Below are 22,676 nucleotides of genomic sequence, written 5' to 3' on the forward strand. Positions count from 1 at the left end.
TTTTAAAACTAAGAGGACAATATGGGGATACGGATGTGGCTCAAGCAATTGGGCTCCCTTCTGCCATATAAGAGGTCCAGGGCTCAATGCCCAGGGTCCCCTGGTAAGGGCAAGGTGGTCCACATGGTGAGCTGGCCCACACAGGAATGCGGCCCCCACACAGGAGTGCCAGCCTATGCTGAAAGCTGTCGCAGCAAGATGACGCAACAAGAGACTCAGAGAAGAGAAACTAAGGGGTGGCAGAACATGGAGCTGAAGTGGTGCAAGAGAGTAATCGCCTCTCTCCCACTCCAGAAGGTCCCAGGATCGCTTCCTGGAGCTACCTAATGAAAATACAAACAGACACAGAAGAACACACAGCGAACGGACACAGCAGGGAACAGGGAGGATGGGGTGGTGGGGGTAGGGATAAAAGAAGTCTTTTTAAAAAAAGTATGAGCAAATTCTTTTGACCTTGGGGAAGAAAGCCTATTATAAAACAAGGCACAGAAATGGAAATTGTGTGGGGGCAGGGATAAAAGAAGTCTTTTTAAAAAAAGTATGAGCAAATTCTTTTGACCTTGGGGAAGAAAGCCTATTATAAAACAAGGAACAGAAATGGAAATTGTAAAAAATTATCAATTACATTTAAATTAAGAACTTCTGTTTATGAAAAAAGATAAATTCAAAAGAAAATCCATGAACTGGGAAAAGATATTTGCAACCCATGTAATAAAAGCATTGATGGCTCTTATATTCTCTTAAGAGAAAGATGAGCAACCAAAAGAATGATAAAATGATGAGAATGGCTATTTTATAAAAAGTGAAACATAAAGTATGGATATATAGATAAAAAACTGCAGATAAAGACCACAGCTAGTGACCATTTTTTACCCCCTTGCAGAGCGAAGAATAACCACCAGATTGCTGTTACTAGCTTGGTGAGGATGTAGAACGGATGGAACCCTTAACCCTGGCCACTGATGGTGTAAACTAATACCATCTGATTGGAAAGCAATGTGGCATACCTTGTGAGGTTGAAGATGTACTATTCTGTTATTCAGCAGTCCCTTCGTTTATACACATTTAGCAAATAATTTATTGAGAACCTACTGTGTGCCAGACAGTGTTCTCTGTGTTTGGGATGCATCAAAACAGATTAAAATTCCCTTGTGAGGGGAAACAGATGTGGCTCAGGCAACTAGATTCCTGCCTACCATATGGGAGGTCACTCATTTGGATTCTGGTACCTCTTAAAGAAGACAGTGAGCTGGTGCAATGGGCAGGCGTGGCAAGCTGACACAACAAGAGACACAAGAAGATAAACATAATGAGAGCACAACAAAGCAGGGAGATGTTCCCAGTGCCTCCTAAAGATAGAGAGCTGACTTGAGCTGACTTGACACGGGTGTGGCAAGCTGATGGAACAAAAGATGTGGGGAGGAAAAAACAGAGACACAACAAAGGGAGTGGAGGTAGCTCAAGCAATTAGGCACTTCCCTCCCGTATCAGAGGTCCCAGATTTGAGTTCTGGTGCCTCCTAAAGAAACAAGAAAGATAAACATACACAACAAGTGAGAAACAAAAAGGGGATGGGGATAAATAAAATAAATCTTTAAGAAAAAAAAATTCCCTTTTGAGGGGAGCAGATATATAGCTCAGTGGTTTGAGCACCTGCTTCCCATGTATGAGGTTCTGGACTCAATCCCAGGTACCTCCTTAAAAAAAAATTCCCTTGTGGAGTTTAAATTCCATCAGTGGGAGGTAAAGATAAATGTATGTGATCAGTGCTATGAGAAAATATTACTAGAATGAAACAGTTCAATATCAGTCCTCTTCTAAGAATGTTATTTATCCTATATTATATCAGTGTCACTTAATTCTTTGAATCTTTTTAGAGCTATTTGCCAAAAATCATTTTGAGATCTATCATCAAAAATTACTTTTAGTAATGTCTTAGATGAGAACTTACTTACATCCTTTTTTGGATTTGTGAAATGATGTGTTATCCAGTCACTAACTTAATTCTCAGGAGAAATACTCAAAAGCCTTTACCAAGGAAGGCTTATCAAAGGACTTCATTGCTTTTGCACGTAAGGCGCTATCTTCTCCCCCCACACACACACCTGCTGTTTTGCTGTGCCCATCCCCTGTTTGATCTTCCGTGTTTATTTCTTTTTGTTTTCTTGTTTTCTCCTCTAGGCTTCACTGGGATTTCATCCTAGGGACCTCTGATGTGGGAGAGAGATAACCTGTTGGCTTGCCACCACCTCAGTTTCTGGTTTTCTGTGGTGTCGCTCCTTGACTTTCCCCTGCACCTCTCTCTTGTTGCATCATCATCTTGCTGTGTTGCTCACAGTGCAGACCTGGCATGCTTTTTACCAGTAGGCCTCTGGGATCAAACCTGGGTCCTCCCATGTGGTAGACTCACATCCACTTCCCAGGCACTAATTTTATGGAGCCAAAATTAAACATGGGTGGTTTAAAAATCAGAAATTGCATAATTTTGGATTTTCCTTATAGCCTATATTTTTTAAAGATTTATGTCTATAAAACTTCAGTGTCATTACAAAGAAAGACAGACCACTTTTTTTTTTAAAAAAAGTTTATTTTTATTTATTTCTCCGCACCCCCCATTGTTTACATTTGCTGTGTCTGTTGCATACTGGTCGTTTTTTTAGGAGGCACTGGGAACCAAACCCAGGACCACCTATGTGGTAGGCAGGAGTTCAGTTGATCGAGCCACATCCACTTCCTGATAAACCATTTTTGAATTATTTTATGTAGTATAGGTAGAACCAAATTTCACTTTAAAATTCAAGATGTTCTTGAATTTAGGCTTTTGACAAAATGGCATGTCAGCATCTGAGAGGGAGAAGTTATTACAAATAAAATGAAGTTTTGTTGTTTTTAACTTTTAAGACATTATACCCTAGATTGCATTTAAGAAACATTTGTCCTATACATACGATAAAATCTTTTTGTTTTTAAAAGTGCAGTTTACTTTGCTAAGGACATTATCTTAAATAGTAGTATTAATAAATATTCCCATTAAGTTAATCTAATAAGAACATGATTAAATGTGCAGAAAAATGATGGTGAGCAGGATGTTCACATAGAAGTAAAAAATGAATATAGATATATACTATTCATAAGCTTTTGACAAAAGTTAATGAAAATGTTTATCCTTGCATGAATAACTTCAAGAAAACGTAAAACCTCAGCATATATTTAATATATTCCTTTTATTCAAAAATGTAATGTTACTCTTTCAGAAGTAAATGGATATTTTCATATTCTCCAACTTGGAGTCACGTAAAATGTACAACAGGGACACATACTTAGTGCAGCTAGGACACAGGCTTAGGCACAGGCAAATGAAAGTCCTCATCAAGCTTCACAATAGATTGATATTTCCCATGCTTTGTCATAAGCATTGCTATGTGTTTGCCACCTATATTTCATAAGGCTCTCTACCTTACCCATAGTCTCTTTGCTTTTACCATATTTGCTCTCAGAATCAGGATATTCTTTGATACTATTTAGGGGACCAAGAAATGATGTCATTAAATAAAAATTGTTATCACACCTGTCAACTTCTTGGTGAACCAAGGATATAGGAAAGAACAACCAGCATGATGCTGTGACTATAGGTTTCTTCTTAGATCAGTTTTCGGATGGTATACATATGGAAGAAGAAAGTAGGAAAGTTGATTACCTTCAATCTCTCTTGCTTACTCTCTCCTTTTAGCCAGGATCATGTGGCACAAATCTGATAACCTTTTACAAAAAGAACCTCTTGTGGCTTCTTTGGGTTTTTTTTGCCTCTAATAGCTGTAGATATAGTAGGCTGTTGCATCCTCATGGCTCAGTGTACATGTTTTGAATGATTTGTCCATTCGATGAAATTGGATTTAGTAGTCTTGCTCTTGGGTATTCTCATGGTAAGGACATGAGATTGCAGTTTAATTAGAGATGAGGGAGCCATTTGCTACCAATCATGTTTTTTTATGGTTTTGTTTGTTTTGTTTTGTTTTGCTTGTTTGTTTTTTATGTTTTTTTCTTTCCTGGAAGCCAGTCTTAGCCAACAGAGAAAAATAAATAATGAGAGGACCACAAAAAGGAAGACAAAGCCAAAACAGACTTAAATTGATTAAGGTCCCTATTTATTGTGCACTTGCTCTTTAAGACTTTAAGGAATTTGTTTTGTATTTCTAACTGTAGGAATCCTATTTTATCACCAGAAAGTAGAAACCACAGTGTAATCCAAAGAGCTCTGAAATTGGAAGACTTTTCATTCCAAGCCTGACCTACCTGCTTATTAAATGTGTAACCTTGGATAAGTCTCTTAACATTTTTTAGGCTGCCTGTTTTCTCTTGTTAATCCCTGAAATGGAGGGCTACCCTGGTTTCCATGGGGAAAAGAGGGAATGATTAAAATGTACGTTAGGAATAGATACAAAAGAAAAGAACATAAATAGAGGAAAATACAGGGTCTGGGGAGGGTTTTTGTTTTAAGTTGGGGGAGAAGTATACTTCCCCTCCTCAAACCCTGTATTTCCCTCTGTTTATGTTCTTTTGCAATGTAGAAAGATGTTGAAGTCACTAGAAGGAATAATTGGTTGGTGACAATACTACACTGAGGAGGGAAGTAAGAGTGGTTGAGACCAGGAGCACACAGGGTTGTGGTACCCTCTCTGTGAAGGGAAACTCATGTGGGTGAAATTGAAATAAGGTCCTCAGCCAAGGAAGAACCCTAGCTGTATAACCTTAATTATAAGTTACAAAATTAGGTCATGTTGTAAAGTACTTAGTAGAGTGCCCAATAAATCATAAGTTTCTAAAGGGGTAAAATATTGCCAGATATCTGTGAATGAATGGTTGGACCAAGTATTCAGGTATAGGCAATTCTAATATGCATGTTGCAGGGAGGGAGCAAAGCACTTAGATAAAACCTGACAAAGAGTGAGTGATGTGACCATAGTCAATATTTAATACTGACTTTGGGAAACAGACTTGGCCCAATGAATAGGGTGTCCGCCTACCACATGGGAGGTCCGTGGTTCAAACCCCGGGCCCCCTTGACCCCTGTGGAGCTGGCCCACGTGCGAAGCTGATGCGCGCAAGGAGTGCCCTGCCATGCAGGAGTGTCCCCCACGTAGGGGAGCCCCACGCTCAAGTAAGGAGAGCCGCCCAGTGTGAAAGAAAGTTCAGCCTGCCCAAGAATGGCGCTGCATACACAGAGAGCTGACACAGCAAGATGACGCAGCAAAAAAAAGAAACAGAGATTCCTGGTGCCACTGATAAGGATAGAAGCGATCACAGAAGAACACACAGCGAATGGACACAGAGAGCAGACAAACCGAGGGTGGGGGGGACAGAGGGGAGAGAATTTTTTTAAAAAAAACTTTTTCTGTTGACTTAACAATAACTTTTTTTTAATACATATTTTTTTAAGAGTTATTTATTTATTTATTTATTTATTTATCTCCCCTTCCCCCTGCCCCAGTTGTCTGTTCTCTGTGTCTACTTTGCTGTGTGTTCTTTGTCCACTTCTGTTGTTGTCAGTGACAAGGGAATCTGTGTCTCTTTTTGTTGCATCATCTTGCTGCCTCAGCTCTCTGTGTGTGCTGTGCCATTCCTGGGCCGGCTGAACTTTCTTTCACACTGGGCGGCTCTTCTTACAGGGCGCAGTCCTTGTGCATGGGGCTCCCCTGCACGGGGACACCCCTGCGTGGCACGGCACTCCTTGCGTGCATCAGCACTGCGCGTTGGCCAGCTCCACATGGGTCGAGGAGGCCCGCGGTTTGAACTGTGGACCTCCCATGTGGTAGACGGACCCCTAACCACTGGGCCAAGTCTGCTTCCCAACAATAACTTTTTTATTATAATTTTTTTAATTGTAAAACATATATAACAATATTTACCATTCTGACCATTTTAAAGTGCACAACTCATTGACATTAAGTACATTCACAGTGTTGTGCAGTTATCACTCCAAATGAAACCCTATATCCATTAAGCAGTCACTCCCATTCCCCCCTTACCACTACTACACTCTTTCCCCCAGACCCTGGTAGTCCACTAAGCTGCTTTCTGTCTGTGTGGATTTTCCTGTACTGGATATTACACATAAATTGAATTGTACAATATGTGGCCTCTTGTGCCTGTTTTCTTTCACTTTGCATAATACTTTCAAGGTTCATCCATGTTGTAGCATGTATTCAGAATTTTATTCCTTTTTATGGCTGAAAAATATTCCAGTGTATGGTTATACCACATTTTGTTTATCCATTCATATGTCATTGGACACTTGAGTTGTTTTTACCTTTTGACGATTGTAAATAGAGCTGTTATGAACATGAATGTACAAGGTTTTGCCTGAACACTTGTTTTTTAAAGATTTATTTGTTCCTCTCCTTGCCACTTGTGTTCACTGTCTGTTCTTTGTGTCCATTTGCTGTGAGTTCTCTGTCTGCTTGCCTTTTTTTTTTCCTTCTCATCTTTTCTCTCTTTAAGAGGCACTGGTAACCAATCCTGGGATCTTCTGACATGGGAGAGAGGCACTCAATTGCTTTTGGTCTGCTGCGTTTCTGTCTCTCCTCTGCATCTCCCTTTGTTCTGTCATCTTGCTGTGCCAACTCTCTGCAGCACATGTCAGCTTGCCTTCACCAGGGGGCTCCAGAAATTGAACCCAGGGTCTCCCATATGGTAGACAGGAGCCCAGTTGGTTGAGCCACATCTCCTTCCCTGAACACTTGTTTTTAATTCTTTTGCAGATATACTTAGGAGTGGAATTTCTGGGTCTTAAGGAACTTCTATGGCTCACTTATTGAGGAATCATCAAACTATTTTCCATAGTAGCTGTACCCTTTAAATTCCCACCAACAATGTTGGAGGGTTCCAGTGTCTCTGCATAATTACATTATTATAGTTTTTAAAAATTCATTAACTCATTAATAAACCTTTGAACTCTTAACCATATGTAAGACACCACGCTAAATGCTATGTGCAATTCAAAGAAGGGCAAGGCAGGATTCTAGAAGCCATTTTTGGATTTTGGCCTTCCGAGAGATAAGATTATTATAACCATCCTGGAAGTAGCAAGTATTTCCTGGAAGTAGCAAGTATTACCTGCTGTAGAAGGAACTAAACACTTGAAGGAAGTCAGAGGGGGAGATTACTTCCAGATAAAAGGAATTAGAGGAGACTTTTTTTAGCCTGGCTCTTGAGAGGTAGGGAAAGCTTATTTCTTTTTTTTTTTTTTAATTTTAATTTAAATTTATCGCCACCCCCCTCCCATAGTTCTCGTTTGTCAGCTCATTGTTTGCTCACCTTCTCCAGAAGGCAGCAGGAACCAAATCTGGGACCTCCCACATGGGAGGTGAGTACCCAGTGGCCTGAACCACATCTCTTTCCCATGGACTGTGGCATCTGCTGGTTTCTGGCACCTGCACATTTTGGCATGTGTGGCATCTGCTCTTCTTCTTTAGGAGGCACTGGGGCCTGAACCCAGGACTTCCGCGTGGTAGGCGGGCCGCCAACTGATTGAGCCATATCAGCCTCCCCCCCCCCTTTTTTTTTTTTTTAACTCGTAGTTACAGTTTTATTATAGCAAAAAAGGATACAAATCAGGACCAAGAAAAAAAATGCATAGGTGAGGTCTAATAGAATCTGATACAGGAAGCTGCTGTCAATCAAGAAATAAACTAAGCTGCAAGGCAAAAAAGGCATTTATTTGGGGTCTTACAATTGCAATTCAGGGAGCACAGATTCAGGTAGCAACCTAAATTGTGTCTTGTCCTTCAGTTTCCTGGCAAGGATTTTTAAAGAAAAAGAATATTAAACAAGTTGTTTGTGGTTGGTGGATATTTGGGGTACTCTAGTTGTCCTTCAGGTTAAATACTTAACTGAGTTCTCTATCTTGTGGCTTGTTTTATGGTGTCTGGGTGTGTTTGGGGTTTTGAGGAACATCCTTGCTTGAGACTTTGCATACTTTGGCTGTTAGTGATATCTGGCTGATACTTGTCTAAGAGTAATCTCCAGAATGACCTCCCAACTGTATTTTAAATCTTTTAGCCATGGTAACTATTTTGTTTTGTATCTTTTTATGTTTCCACCTTTTGATCAAGATCTTTCTATGAAAGCATTGCTGGTCAACATTTGGTATTAATTCCTCAGTGTCAGGGATACTTATCCCTAGAAGTCATGTTACATAGAAGGGCAAAGTTAATGAGTTTATTTACAGAGTTTGACTTCGAGGGGGGCCACATTTGAGCAACAAGAAAGTTTCCAGAGGAGGACTTTTTTTTCTTTTTTAATTGCCCCTCCCCTTGCAGCTTTTGCTTGCTGTCTGCTCTCTCTGTCCATTCGCTGTGTGTTCTTCTATGTGTCTGTATTTATTATTATTTATTTCCCCCCACCTTGCGGCTTGCTTGGTGTTTGCTCTCTGTGTCCATTCTCTGTGCACTCTTCTGTGTTTTTACTTGTCTCCCTTTTTTTTTTTTTTGGTTGCATCACCTTGCTGAGTCGGGAGCCACTCTCCCGCAACATGCGAATGAGCCTGCCTTCACAAGGAGGCCCCAGGACATAAACCCAGGGCCTCCCATATAGTAGACGGGAGCCCAACTGATGGAACCACAGCCACTTCCCTCAAGAGGAGACTTTTAAGCATTAATTACAATTATGTTTAGTATTGTCATTATATAAATAAGTTTCTTAAATGCAAGCTTTAAGATCAAGAGTTTGGCATATTGAGATGACTGGGCGGTAGTTGCTGCTGTTATTTCTAGTGATAAGACAAAGAAAAAGACATCATAGCGACTATAATAAAAAGGATTGGCAAGGTTTGGAATATGCTATGAATTTAGTCTCCCCAAAATCTAAGATTTAGGCAACTAAATAAGTGCCTATGGATGTGGACAATAACTCTGGCCCTTCTGTGGAGTCTAAATCAGCATAGACCTAGCAATTTGATAGATTCCATAGTCAGAAGCTTTTTGTATGCCTGAGAAAAGGGTGATAAATGGCAAGGGACCAAGAAAAGAAGGTAAGGGCAAGAATGAGGAGTTTAAAAAGGGGGTAGGATTCTTCATGGAGGGACAGAAAAGAAATGGGGTACAAAGAAGGGGAGAGGGAGGAATAAAAATGTGAATAAGAGAGCAAATAGGATAATAATGAAGATTATATAGCAGTGTTGATGAGTTCATTTTAATCTGATGAAAGTCATTTCTGGTCCTGGTTCTTAGGTTAGCTATTCATATCAGATGCCATCTATTTCTTTTTTTCTTTTTTCATTTTTTAAGATTTTTTTTTTTAATTTCTCTCCCCTTCCACCCCCCCGCCGCCCCAGTTGTCTGTACTCTGTGTCTATTTGCTGCGTGTTCTTTGTCCGCTTCTGTTGTTGTCAGCGGCATGGGAATCTGTTTCTTTTTGTTGCATCATCTTGTGTCAGCTCTCCATGTGCTGTGCCATTCCTGGGCAGGCTGAACTTTCTTTCGTGCTGGGCGGCTCTCCTTACGGGGCACGCTCCTTGCACGTGGGGCTCCCCTACGCGGGGACACCCCTGCGTGGCATGGCACTCCTTGCACGCATCAGCACTGCACTTGGGCTAGCTCCACACGGGTCAAGGAGGCCCGGGTTTTGAACCGCAGACCTCCCATGTGGTAGACGGACACCCTAACTAACCACTGGGCCAAGTCCACTTGCCCTGCCATCTATTTCTGGTTGCCTTACACCTAAGATCATCAGTAAGTATTAATTACACAGGCTTGATCCCAGGTCTTGGGTTAGCTGTATGCTGTCTGCTTCTGATCTTTCGTAATTTTGAACTTTAAGTCCCAGTAGGAAAGGATTTCCAGCAGCTCTGGGACTTTTTATCTCAGTGTCTTTCAGCAGGTTGTCAAACTTATCTGAGCCTCCATATCTTCATTGCAATTTACCAGTCTCTTCCACTCCCTCTTCTCTGGATGCTGCACAGTGTTCTTCTGGACTCCACAGTTTTGAAATAATTGATTCAGACAGTTGCTGCCTGTTTAATATTTGTTCTGGTGGAAGGACTGATTCTTGGAGCTTCCTACTCTGCCAACTTCCCACAATTCCCCAAAACCTATTTCTTGATAATCAGACTGAGGAATTTAAATCTTATTCTATAGTAGGTGGGAATCCAGAAAATTTCTGAGCAGGGAAGTGATACAGTGTGATCCTGGATTTTGGAAGAAAGATCTAGCAGCCAATAGTAGAGGCTGAGGCAGAGGATGGAAGAGATTAATAGTGCTGTTGAAACCAGTTCAAAGATTCTTATTGAAAATTAATGGGAACCTGGAGAATGATGAATAGAAATGGGGGAGGGGGGGATGAAATTGGCAGGACTTGGAAACTCTTCTGTATTTATACTCTTCTTAGATCTTATTTCTTCCACTGACTTAAAACATCAGCCTCCATATACTGACAATTCCCAGAATTGTATCCAGAACAGACCTCTGAGCCCCAAACCAGATTCTAGACATTTTGTATTTTAAGTCTTCAAAATAAACTTGATTTTCCCTCCCAATATAACTCTTGAGAGTTTTTAATGCTTTTTCCTTCTCAGAATTATTTCAGTAGTAAGCAAAGAGAATTTTTACACTAGTCACTAAACAGCCACAACCCTAAAAGACATCACCAAGAATTTTAGTTATAAAAATTTACAAAGCAATGATGGTAACAAAACACTATAAACATAATTAACATCATTGAATATGATTAAAGGGGGAAATGTTATAGTGTGTATGTGGTAGCCAAATAAAAAATTTTTTTTTTTTTATTTTTTATTTATTTCTCCATCAAACTCCCTCCCTTCCCCCCTCCCCCATTGTCTGCGCTCTGTGTTCATTCACTGTGTGTTCCTCTATGACCTCTTCTATCCTTATCCACGGCACAGGGAATCTGTTTTTTTGTTGTTGTTGCATCATCTTGTGTCAGCTCTCAGTGTGTGCAGCACCATTCCTGGGCAGGCTGAACTTTCTTTCGCACTGGGCGGCTCTCCTTATGGGGATCACTCCTGGCGTGTGGGGCTCTCTTACTCGGGGGACACCCCTGCATGGCACAGCACTCATTGCAATGCATCAGCACTGCACATGGGCCAGCTCCACACGGGTCATGGAGGCCCGGGGTTTGAACCATGGACCTCCCATGTGGTAGACAGATGCCCTATCCATTGGGCCAAGTCCACTTCCCCAAATAAAAAAATTTTTTTAAATCCACGGATCCTCACTACACAGTGAGCCCTAAGTTAAATCATGGATTGTAGTTAATTGTACAGTTATAAAAATGTACTATCTTTAATTATAGCAAATGTCCACACCAATAAAAAGTGTTGATAAATGTGATGGTCTGTGGGAATCCTGTATTTTAGGCATGGCTGTCTGTAAGCTCACAACTTCTAAAGGAGAGAAAAAATTGCAGAGCAAAATAACTCCTTTACAAAACTTTTCAGTAATAGAGAAGATAAAATGAAATGCTCATAATTCCACTGTGCCAATAAAATTGTTATTGGAATTTCCTTTTAGTCATTTACTCTCAGAACAATAACTTCTCTTATCCATCTTCATCTTTTATTCTCTTTCACAAAATGCTCTCATTTTTTGATCCATTCTCCCAACCATACCTTCTCCACATAGGTGCACCAATCATACTGATGCATAACTTTACACTAGGTGAAGCAGGAAGTATATTGGGATGAGGGAGTTGGATAAGGAATTGTTATGGATTGATAGATAAAAGCTTCAGAACTTTCACACCAGAAGCAGAACTTCTGCCAGTTAATATTTTCTCTACAGTCACTGCCTCAGTTGGGATTCTGTGTTACAATACATGGTCAGAATTGGGTCTAAAAAGGATTGAAAAGGTTATGTAGTCTTTGAAAAGGGGAACTATTTGTTTAAGATTGAAACATTTTACTTTGTGTCTAACAGTTCCAATTAATCAGTGGGTAATTAATTTCCCTGTAAACCGTTATCTCTTTTCCCAGAAGGAAGCTTGATTTATTTTTTTTCAGAGGAAGTTATCATGGGTTCTTTTTTTTTTTTTTAACAAATCAGTTTTATTGATACATATTAATAAAGCATGCAATTCATTCATCCAAAATATACAATCACTGGTATTTGGTATAATCACATAGTTTAGTATTCATCACTTCAGTCATTATCACTCTTCATTATTTCAACAATAATAATAAAACAGACAAGAACATTCTTCACGTCTCAATCTCTCTGTGCTTCCCCTGATGTACATAGCTGCTTTTTCTGGCTATTCTTGCACAATTGTTTATTTACTTGTGTGTTAAGCAGTTTTGTTATACCATACGATATAGCCAAAGTGTATAATCAGTGCCTTTTAGTGTAATCACAATGTCCTGCATTCTTAGCCATAAAAGATTTTAGAACAGTTTCATTACTCTAAAAAGAAAATCCCCCACACCCTTTAACAGTCACCTCTCAATCCTTCTATCCTTTCCCAGCCTTACATAACCACTAATCTAATTCATCTTTATAAATTGGTTTATATTTACGTTTTGTATAAATGGAACCATACAATATGTAGTACTTTGTGTCTGTTTCTTTCACATAACAATTTTTTTTGGCTGATATCAACATCTTGTAGTATTAACACATTTTAGTTCAATTTCAAAGAAAAATGATCTTACATATACAATTTAGTTTTCTTGCAACTGCATAGTATTCCATCATGTGACTACACCACAGTTCGTTTATCCATTCGTGGGTTCATGGACACCTGGGTTGTTTCTACCTTTTGGCAATCATGAATAATGTTGCTATAAACGTAGGTGTGCACATATCTATTCATGATACTGCTCTCAGTTCTTCTGGGTATGTACCCAGTAGTGGTATTGTAGTGTCACGTGGCTAATCAATATTCATCTTCTTTAAGGATTGCCAAACAATCCTCCACAGTGACTGTACCATTCGGCATTCCTACCAAGAGTGAATGAATATTCCTATTTCTCCACACCCTCTCCAACACTGGTAGTTCTTTGTCTTTTGAATAGTGGCCATTCTGGTAGATGTGAAATGATACCACATTGTAGTTTTGATTTGCATTTCCCTAATCATTAGTGATGTTGAAGATTTTTCATGTGCTTTTTTTCCATTTGTATTTCTTCTTTGGACAAATATCCAAAGAAGTCTAAATCTTTTGCCCATTTTTTAATCGAGTTGTATGTCTTTTTATTGTTGAGTTGTAACATCTTTTTATATATCATGGATATTGTTTTAGTCAGCCAAAGGTGCTGTTGCAAAATATCAGAAATCTGTTGGCTTTTATAAAGGGTATTTATTTGGGGTAGAAGCTTACAGTTATTAGGCCATCAAGCATAAGTTACTTCCCTCACCAAAGTCTTTTGCCATGTCTTGGAGCAAGATAGCTGCTGATGATCACCCTTCCTCTTCATCTTAAGGCTCTGTGGTCCCAGCCTCTTCCAATATCAGCTGTAGGCTGGCATAAGTCATTTCTCTTCAGGCTCAGCTGCTTTGCTCTCTCCCATGTGTTTACTTTCTGGGGCTCTAGCTCAAAAACTTCAACCTCCCGAGTTCTCTGTGGTGCATTTTCTGTTAACATGGCCCAATCAAAGCCTTAATCATTATTTAGTCAAGTAAAACTGAAACCTCTAAATCCAAAATAATCTAATATGCCCACAGGAACAAACCAGTTTACAAACATAATCCAGTATCTATTTTTGAAATTCATAAACAATACCAAACTGCTACAAATATTCAACCCTTATCAGACATGTGATTTCCAAATATTTTCTCCCATTGAGTCAGCTGCCTTTTTGCCCTTTTGACAAAGTCCTGTGAGGTGCAAAAGTGTTTAATTTTGAGAGGTCCCATTTATCTATTTTTTCTTTTGTTGCTCATGCTTTGGGTATAAGGTCCAAGAAACCACCACCTCCTACAAGGTCTTTAAGATTTTCTATATTTTCTCCTTGCTTTTATATTTAACCACATATACCAGGAATAAATGGCTTTGATCCATTTTGAGTTGATTCTTGTGTAGGGAGTAAGATAGGGGCCCTCTTTCATTCTTTGGGTTATGGATTTCCAGTTCTCCCAGTACCATTTGTTGAAGAGACTGTTTTGTTCCATTAATGTGATCTTGGTAGGTTTGTCAAAAAACCACTTAGCCATTGAGATGAGGGCTTATTTCTGGACTCTCAGTTCTATTCCACTGACCAATGTGTCTATCTTTATGCCAATACCATGCTCTTTTGACCACTGCATGTAATATGTTTCAAGGTTAGGCAGTGAAATTCCTCTCATATTGCTCTTCCTTTTTAGAATGTTTTTGGCTTTTCAGGTGCACTTTCCTTCCAAATGAATTTTTTCTACTTCTGTAAAGTAGGCTCTTGGGGTTTTGATTGGTATTGCATTGAATCTATAAATCATTTTGGGTAGGATTGGCATTTCACAATATTTAGTCTTCCAGTCCATGAACACAGAATGTCTTTCCATTTTTTTTAGGTCTTTGTTGATTTCTTTTAGCGTTGTTTTGTAGTTTTAGCATTGTTTAGCGTTGTTTTGTAGTTGTTTTGTAGTTTTGTAGTCCTGTACATTTTTTATTAACTTCCTAGGTATTTGAGTCTTTTTGTTGCTATTGTAAATGGAATTTTTTCTCAGGTTTCCTCCTCAGATTGTTTAATACTAGTGTTCAAAAACATTACTGGTTTTCGTGGTAACATTTCAGAATTTTCTAAATATAGGGTCATGTCATCTACAAATAGTGAATTTTACTTTTTTATTGTTTGGATGCCTTTAATTTTTTTTTTTTTTCTTGTCTAATTGCTCTAGCTAGAACTTGTAGTACAATGTTGAATAGCATTGGTGACAGTGGACATCCTTGTCTTGTTCCCAATCTTACAGGGAAAGCTTTGAGTACATTGAGTATAATGTTGGCTATGGGTTTTTCATATATGCCTTTTCTATTGAGGAATTTTTCATCTATTCCAATCTTTTGAAGTATTATCAAGAAAGGATGATGGACTTTTGGAATGCCTTTTCCAAGTTGATTAATATGATCATGTGCTTTTTTTTTTCCTTGAATTTGTTAATTTGTTAAAGTGGATTACGTTGGTTGATTTTCTTAAGTTGAACCAGCCTTGTATACCAGGAATAAATCTCACTTGGTTGTGATGTATACATCTTTTGTTACACTGTTGCATTGGATTTGCAAGTATTTTATTGAGAATTTTTGCATCTATATTCATTAGAGAAATTGGTCTGTAATTTTCTGTTCTTATAGAGTCTTTATCTGGCTCTGGTAATAAGGTGATGTTGGCGTCATAAAATGTGTTGCATAATTTTCCCTCTTCAGTTTCTTAGAAGAGTTTCAACAGGATTGATGTTAATTCTTCTCAAAATGCTTGGTAGAATTCACCTTTGAAGCTATCTGGTCCTGGACTTTTCTTTGTTTTGGTTTGTTAAGTTCTTGTAGTGTTATTGTAGGTTGTTTGTGCATTTCTAGGAATTTGTCCATTTCATCTAGGTTGTCTAGTTTGTTGGCATACAGTTTCTCATGATATCCTCTTAGGATCCTTTTTATTTCTGTGGAAACAGTCATGACTTCCCCCTTTCATTTCTGATTGTATTTATTTGCATCTTTTTTTTCTTTTTGTTAGTCTAGCTATTGGTTGTCAGTTTTATTGATCTTCTCAAATAACCATCTATTGATTTTTTCTCTATTCTCAATTTCATTTATTTCTGCTCTAATTTTATTGTTTCCTTCCTTCTGCTTGCTTTGGGATTGGTTTGCTGTTCTTTCTAGTTTCTCTAGTTCAGTTAAATCTTTGATTTTAGTCTTCTTTTTAATTTAGGATTATAAATTGCTCTCTAGGGGAAGCAAATGTGGCTCAAGTAATAGAGCTTCTGCCTACCATATGGGACGACCTGGGTTCGATCCCTGAGGCCTCCTGGTAATAAAGAAGAAGAGAAAGTGTGCCTGCACAGCAAGCCAATGCCCACGCTGTAAGAGTGCCTACACAAATGAGTCACGCAGCAAGATGATGACACAATAAAAGAGAGACGAAGGGGGGAGTCAAGGTGAAACGCAGCAGAAACCAGGAACTGAGGTGGCACAGCTAGCAGGAAATCTCTCTCCACATCAGAGGTCTCCAGGATCGAATCCTGGTGAATCCTAAAGGAGAAAAAATGAGAAGACCAAAAAGAGAAGTAGATCCTGAAGATCACACAGTGAATGGAGGCAGACAGCAAAAACACCAAGGAAGGGGAGGGGAAGGAGGGAATAAAATAAATAAATTTTTCATCTTTACAGGACACTTACACTGTATCCCATAGGTTTTTATAAGTTATTTTCTTGTTCTTTTGTCTCAATCTATTTACTAATTTTACTTATAATTTCTTCTTTAATCTACTTGATTAAAATCACATTTGTGATTTTTACCTCCTCCCCTTCTATTATTGATTTCCAGTTTCATTCCATTATGATCTGAGAAGGTGCTTTGTGTAATTTCTTTTTTTTTTTTTTTTTAAGATTTATTTATTTATTTAATTCCCCCTCCTCCCCTGGTTGTCTGTTCTCTGTGTCTATTTGCTGTGTCTTGTTTCTTTGTCTGCTTCTGTTTTCGTCAGCGGCACGGGAAATGTGGGTGGCGCCATTCCTGGGCAGGCTGCTCTTTCTTTCGCTCTGGGTGACTCTCCTTACGGGCACTCCTTGCGCATGGGACACCCCTGCGTGGCACGGCACTCCTTGCGCGCATCAGCACTGCGCATGGGCCAGCTCCACACGGGTCAAGGAGGCCCAGGGTTTGAACCGCGGACCTCCCATGTGGTAGACGGATGCCCTAACCACTGGAACAAGTCCGTTTCCCGCTTTGTGTAATTTCAGTCTTTTTATATTTTTTAAGACCTGTGTTGTGACCCAACATGATATCTATCCTGGAGAAAGATCCATGAACACTTGAGAAGAACATGTAACCTGCTGAGTTTGGGTGCTATGCTCTGTATATGTCTAGCTCATTTATCATATTGTTCTCTATTTCCTTTATTGATCTTCTGTCTACTTGTTCTATCTGAGAGTGTTTAAGTGGTATATTGAAGTTTCCAGCTATTATTTAGAGATGTCTTTTTCTCCCTTTAGTTTTGTCAGTGTTTGCCTCATGTATTTTGGGGCACCCTCGTTAGATGCATAGATATTTATGACTGTTAGTTCTTCCTGGTGGATTGTCCCTTTTATTATTAATATATAATGACCTTCTGTATCTCTTATAACTCTTATGCATTTAAAGTTTGTTTTGTCTGATAACAGTGGAGCTACCCCTGCTCTTTTTTGGTTACTATTAGCATGGAGTATTTTTTTTTCCAATCTTTCACTTTCAGCCAGTTTATATCCCTGGGTCTAAGGTGAGTCTCATGTAGGCAGCATATGGATGACTCATATTTTTATGCATTCTCTCCGCCTATATCTTTTTTGGGGGGAGATAATCCATTCACATTCATTGATATTACTTTAAATGCATTATTTACTTCAATCATTTTATTCTTTGGTTTTCATATGTCATATCTTATTTTTGTCTGTCTTTTTACTCTTTGGGTTATCCTTTCTGCTATTCTTGTCTTTTGTACTCTCCTCCAAGCCTCTCTGTTTTCTTTCAGGCTGTAAGATTAGATTCCCTTTAATATTTCCTACAAAGGTGTGGATTCTTTTTTACAATCTCTCACTTTCTGTTCATTTGTGATTATTTTAAACTCACCTTCAAATGTGAAGGACAATTTTACTGGATAAAGAATTCTAAGCTGATAGTTTTTCTCTTTCAGTATCCTAATTGTATCATACCACTGTCTTCTTGCCTCCGTGGTTTCTTAGAAATTCACACTAATTCTTACTGGGAGTCTGTGTGTGTGATGGTTTGTTTCTCTCTTGCTGCTCTCAGAATTTTCTCTTTATGTCTGACGTTTGACATGCCGAGTAGTATGTGTCTTGGGGTAGTTCTGTTCATTTTTCTGATTTGGGGTATGCTGAGCTTCTTGGGCATGTAAGTTCATCTTTTTTCTAAGAGTTGGGTATTTTTCAGCTATCATTTCCTCAGATACTCTTTCTGCCCCCTTTCCCATCTCTTCTCCTTCTGGAAGTCCTATGACACATGTTGTTGCATTTCATGTTATCATTCAACTTCCTGAGCCCCTCCTCAATTTTTTCTATTCTTTTTTCTCCAGTTCTTTTCTCCAGTTTCAGCTGTTATTTCTTCTGTATCCTTTATTCTTCTGTCATTTCAAGTCTGCTGTTGTATGCCTCTAACTTGTTTTTTATCTCACCTATTGTGTCTTTCATTCCTATGAGCTCTGTTACTTTTCTTTTCAGATTTTCCCAAATTTTTCTTTGTGCTGGCTCAGTGTCGTCTTGATGTCCTTTATCTCTTCAACCACACTGTCTTTCAACTCATTAATTTGATTTTGGAAATTTGTGAGCATCTTGTTAATTAATTGTCTCAAATCCTGTGTCTCTTCTGGGGCTTTGATAATAATCCCTTTTCTTGGGCCATGTCTTCCATTTTCTTAGTATGGCTTGTGATTTTTTGCTGATTGTCTAAGCTTCAATTAGGATGGTGAGTTTATTGTTCACATGCTCTCCGCTTCTCTCTTTTGTAGCAGTTTACTGGCAGGAGACTGTGTTACTGCTGTTCTTAGATTTTTGGTTTAACCTGACCTGGGTCTTTAGGACTGTTCCTGTTGCTCAATCAGTAATAGGTTGCAGACCCACTTCTAAGGGCCTTGGGTAGGGAGGCTGTAAAGACCAGAAAAAAAGCCTCTCTCATTTAATTTCCTCACGTGCACTTCCTTGGACCACCACCAGATGCCGTTCTTTGACAGCCTTCTATGTTCAAAGCCTGGTTGGAGTGTGTTGGAGTTTTGCCATGGTGATTCTTTTCCCTTGCCCCTCTCTTCTACGTGGTGTCCACCCTTCCCTTGGTGTCCTGAACCGTAGAAGATTTTTTTCTAGGCTATTTCTGTCTGTACTCTAGCTGTTTTTCTGGGAGAGAAGAGAGTCCTGTGTCTTTGTAGTCCACCATCTTCCCAGAAGTACACTGTGGTACTCTTTCTAGAGTTTTTAAAATACATTTATTACTGAGAGTTAAACATACAGACCTATGTAAAAACATTCTGAATTACACTAAAGAAAGAGTAGCCAGTCAGTATTTATTCCCTGTATCATCTAATGATATGAATATCTACCTGGCTACCCAGGCTGAAAAACAGAGTATGAGTCTATATTTCTCCTTTATCCCCACATCCCATCAGTTATCAAATTCTGCCTGTTTACCTCCTAAATATTTTTCAAAGTAGCTTCTTTTAATTTGTTTATAGTTAAGACCCGTTAAAGCTGGTCTTCTCAGAGTATATCTTGCTTTAAGCCCTGATAAAAATATCTAGGCTGGAAACAGAAGTATCAAGGGATTATCCTTGAACTAGCTGTTCTTTCTACAGACTGACCGGGGACTCCAGGCCTGCTCCAAAGTGATAACCAGCCCTGTCCCAGCTGGTGCCCACTTGCTGCTCCAGAGAGCAAGCTGTAGGGGCAAAGATTTAGCTTCTTTTCTTCACTTGTGACCCCTTAAAGGGATTTGTGATTGACATTTAAGTATCCATGATGTATATAATAATAATTGTTTGTATTTACATCATATAGATTACATTATAATCTATATAATAATATATACTTGAGTTTTCTATTCCTTTGACAGTTTTGCCATTTCATAGAAATGCATTTTCAAATTTGTTAGCTTGTAATTGCTACTAATATTGTATTGCTCATATTAATCTGTCATATTAGTCATTTCCCCTTTTCATGCTATTTTCCTTATTTGTATCTTTTTCCTTCTAAACCAGTTTTACCATAGTTTGTTTCTGACTAATCTTTTTCAAAAACATTATCTTCATTTTTTTTTTTTGATCTGTTTTTTCTGCCCTTAACTTTTTTGGTTTCCTTTCTGATTCTTCAGGTTTGCTTTATTGCTCTCCCCATCTTCTTGATAAAATTGTCAATTTGTTTTCAGTCTGTTTCAAAAAACATGTTTTTAAAGCTTATTTTCCATTACATACTGTTTTAGCTGTATATTACAAATTTATTTATATCTGTGTTTCAGCTTAGAAATTATATTATTCAGATCTTTTAGTTGATTTTTTATTTGCTTGATCTATTAATCCTCTGTGAGTAGTTCAAATATATAAAAAGTATAGAGAGTAAATGAATAGTTGTGTGCCCCATTACTCAACTTAAGAAATAATGCATTATAGATATCATTGAAGCCTTCTGTGATAACCTTCATGATTTCTTTCTCTCATTTCCCCACAGAGGTACTTACTGTCCTGAATTTGGTATTTCTTATTCCCGAATTTGGTTTCTTATTCCCATGAATTTACATAGGCTGCCAAGTGGCTGTATAAGGACTATATTCCAAACTGAAAATTTACCAGTATAGAACAGAATTGTCCACAAATGCAGCCATTCTCATACATCAGAAAATTTTCTGGGAGTGGATGTGACTCAAGCAGTTGAGCGCCCACCTCCCACATGAGAGATCCTGGGTTCAAATTCCACTGTCTCCTGAAAAAGCCAAAACAAGCAGAATAAACAGGAAAACCAATTCAGGGAAGCCGAGGTGGCTCACTGGTTAAGCACTAGCTTCCCACATACAAGGTCTGGGTTTCAATGCCTGGCTCCCGGTACCTCAAAAAAATAAAAAATCTAATCCTGCAAGACTGTAGTAATTTGCCAAATAAATTTTTGCATCATCTCTCAGCACATATTTTCAGTCAGATATTTAAGAGATGAGATCTCTTAATTGATAATTAGATTTCTAAAAATACATACCATAGAAATACACGAGGAATTCTGTGATAGACATGTTGTTTTAAGAATCCAGGCATGGACAGTACTTAATAATTAACTGATGACTGCTATAGCATAATATACCAGAAAGATAACTACTCTTTGACCATATATGGCAGGCTATTTAATTTATGAGAAAAACTCTAAATGTAAAAGACTCATTAATTTGTATTTCTGAGTTACTTAAGATAGTTAATTGGATAAAATGGTTATATAAGAACACAAATTCTGTTTAGATAACTTTTCAAAGAAAATTCTTGAAAAAACTATATCCAGTTACATTATTGGTACAGGTGGTGACTCATTAAATTATTATCTAGATAGAATTGGATATAAGTGTTCTGGCTCTCAGGATGTTGATTTGGTTGGTCATTTGACTTGTCTCATTTTAGCAATGATATGTACAGTGATTTTTGCTTCTTGTGATATGTTATTTCATTTTTCATTTATAGAGATAGATTCCTGTGGACTTCTAAATGATTTGAATATTGATGCAAATGGATCCAAAATAATAAGTCACTTCTCTACAGAAGCAGTAGAAGAGTCTTCATATCACCTTCCTGTAACTCAATTCATTGTTCAGAAAGGGGCTGAAAAGAGAAATTCAGAACACTGAAGAGAAGAAAACCTGACTTTGGAACTGTCTTCCTCCTCAACAACCCCTCAACCCCTGTCTTTCTACTTGTTTTAATTTTGCTCTGAATTCGTAAATAGTGAAGACCAAAGAAACAGAAGATACATTTGAAAGTTTTTACCAAGAAATTTGCCTTGAAAGCTGCTAATTCCGTGGAGGGGAAAGTATATCAAGTTCCTGTCTGATTTTTTTTTTTCCTAAATAAGATTACTTATGTCCTTAGACTTTTAAAGATAAGAAAAATATAAATACTATGTACACACTATTTTTAGCACCTGTGTAATAAGGAGATTTATGTTTTGAGGGATTTATCATGTGGCTGTTTTGCCACTGAACTTGACTGCTCAGAAGATCTTTTGTAGTGCTTTAAAATTACCATCATCTTGATGACCTCACTTGTCCACACATGAGCCCACCTGCCTTTCTAGCTATGACCTTGTTATGAACAGTATTTGCACTCACTGTGCAAATGTCCATGTATTATCCATTTAAACAACATCACAGTACTATCACTCAAGGAAGTTGAATGAGGTGAACATAGACATAGCTTTTTCCCCTTCCCCTCTTTTTTAAATGTAACAAATACCTTTTTATGTTCCCCTTCCCCCTTCCCCTTCCCCTTCCCCCTTTTGGGAAAGCATCAGGAACTAGATAGTTTAAGATGAGCAAGTGAGGGGACTGAGAGAGTGATCCACACGGAGCCTGGCTTCTTTGTGCTTCATCACAAGGCGTGCTGCTGGCCAGGCTACTTAAGCACCCTTTTGACAAGAGAACCACGTGGGAGATCCAGCTGGCAGACTCAAAGAGTTCAGGAAACAGGACCACGGAGGTTACACTCTGGGGTAAATACTCTCCATATGTCTAATTCTGGAAGAAGACTTTGTATACATATATATCATGGAAAATATTTCTTGCTTTCTGAACTTTTTTAATTTTGGAGAATATGAGTAGGGTGGTTTGGAGAATACCTGTGGGATTGTTAGGAAACTAAGGACACTAAGGGAGACTGCTAGTTCTTTGAGGAAATTAATGAGCATGGGAAAGCTCTTTTGAAGTTGTATTTTCCTTTTCTTTTGCCAGAAGTTACCTGAGTACCTGAAGCAGATTAATCTCTCTTCATAAGTACCAGGTACTTAATTGGCATCTATTTAAGGTTCTTCAA

At 38.5% G+C, this 22,676-nt stretch overlaps 1 protein-coding gene across 6 annotated transcripts in view; it reads left to right on the forward strand.

Moving 5' to 3' along the window:
• GPBP1L1 (GC-rich promoter binding protein 1 like 1) overlaps nucleotides 1-22,676 on the forward strand; it is a 77,714-nt gene that overhangs the window by 19,412 nt on the left and 35,626 nt on the right. For all 6 annotated transcript variants that reach the window (XM_004448066.5, XM_058303663.2, XM_004448067.5 and 3 more), the window contains one exon: nucleotides 21,333-22,356. The gene's annotated coding sequence lies outside the window, so the exon portion shown is untranslated. The remainder of the gene's footprint in view (nucleotides 1-21,332; nucleotides 22,357-22,676) is intronic.

The sequence above is a fragment of the Dasypus novemcinctus genome, chromosome 9 (assembly GCF_030445035.2).
Source record: "Dasypus novemcinctus isolate mDasNov1 chromosome 9, mDasNov1.1.hap2, whole genome shotgun sequence".
NCBI classification, from domain to species: domain Eukaryota; kingdom Metazoa; phylum Chordata; class Mammalia; order Cingulata; family Dasypodidae; genus Dasypus; species Dasypus novemcinctus.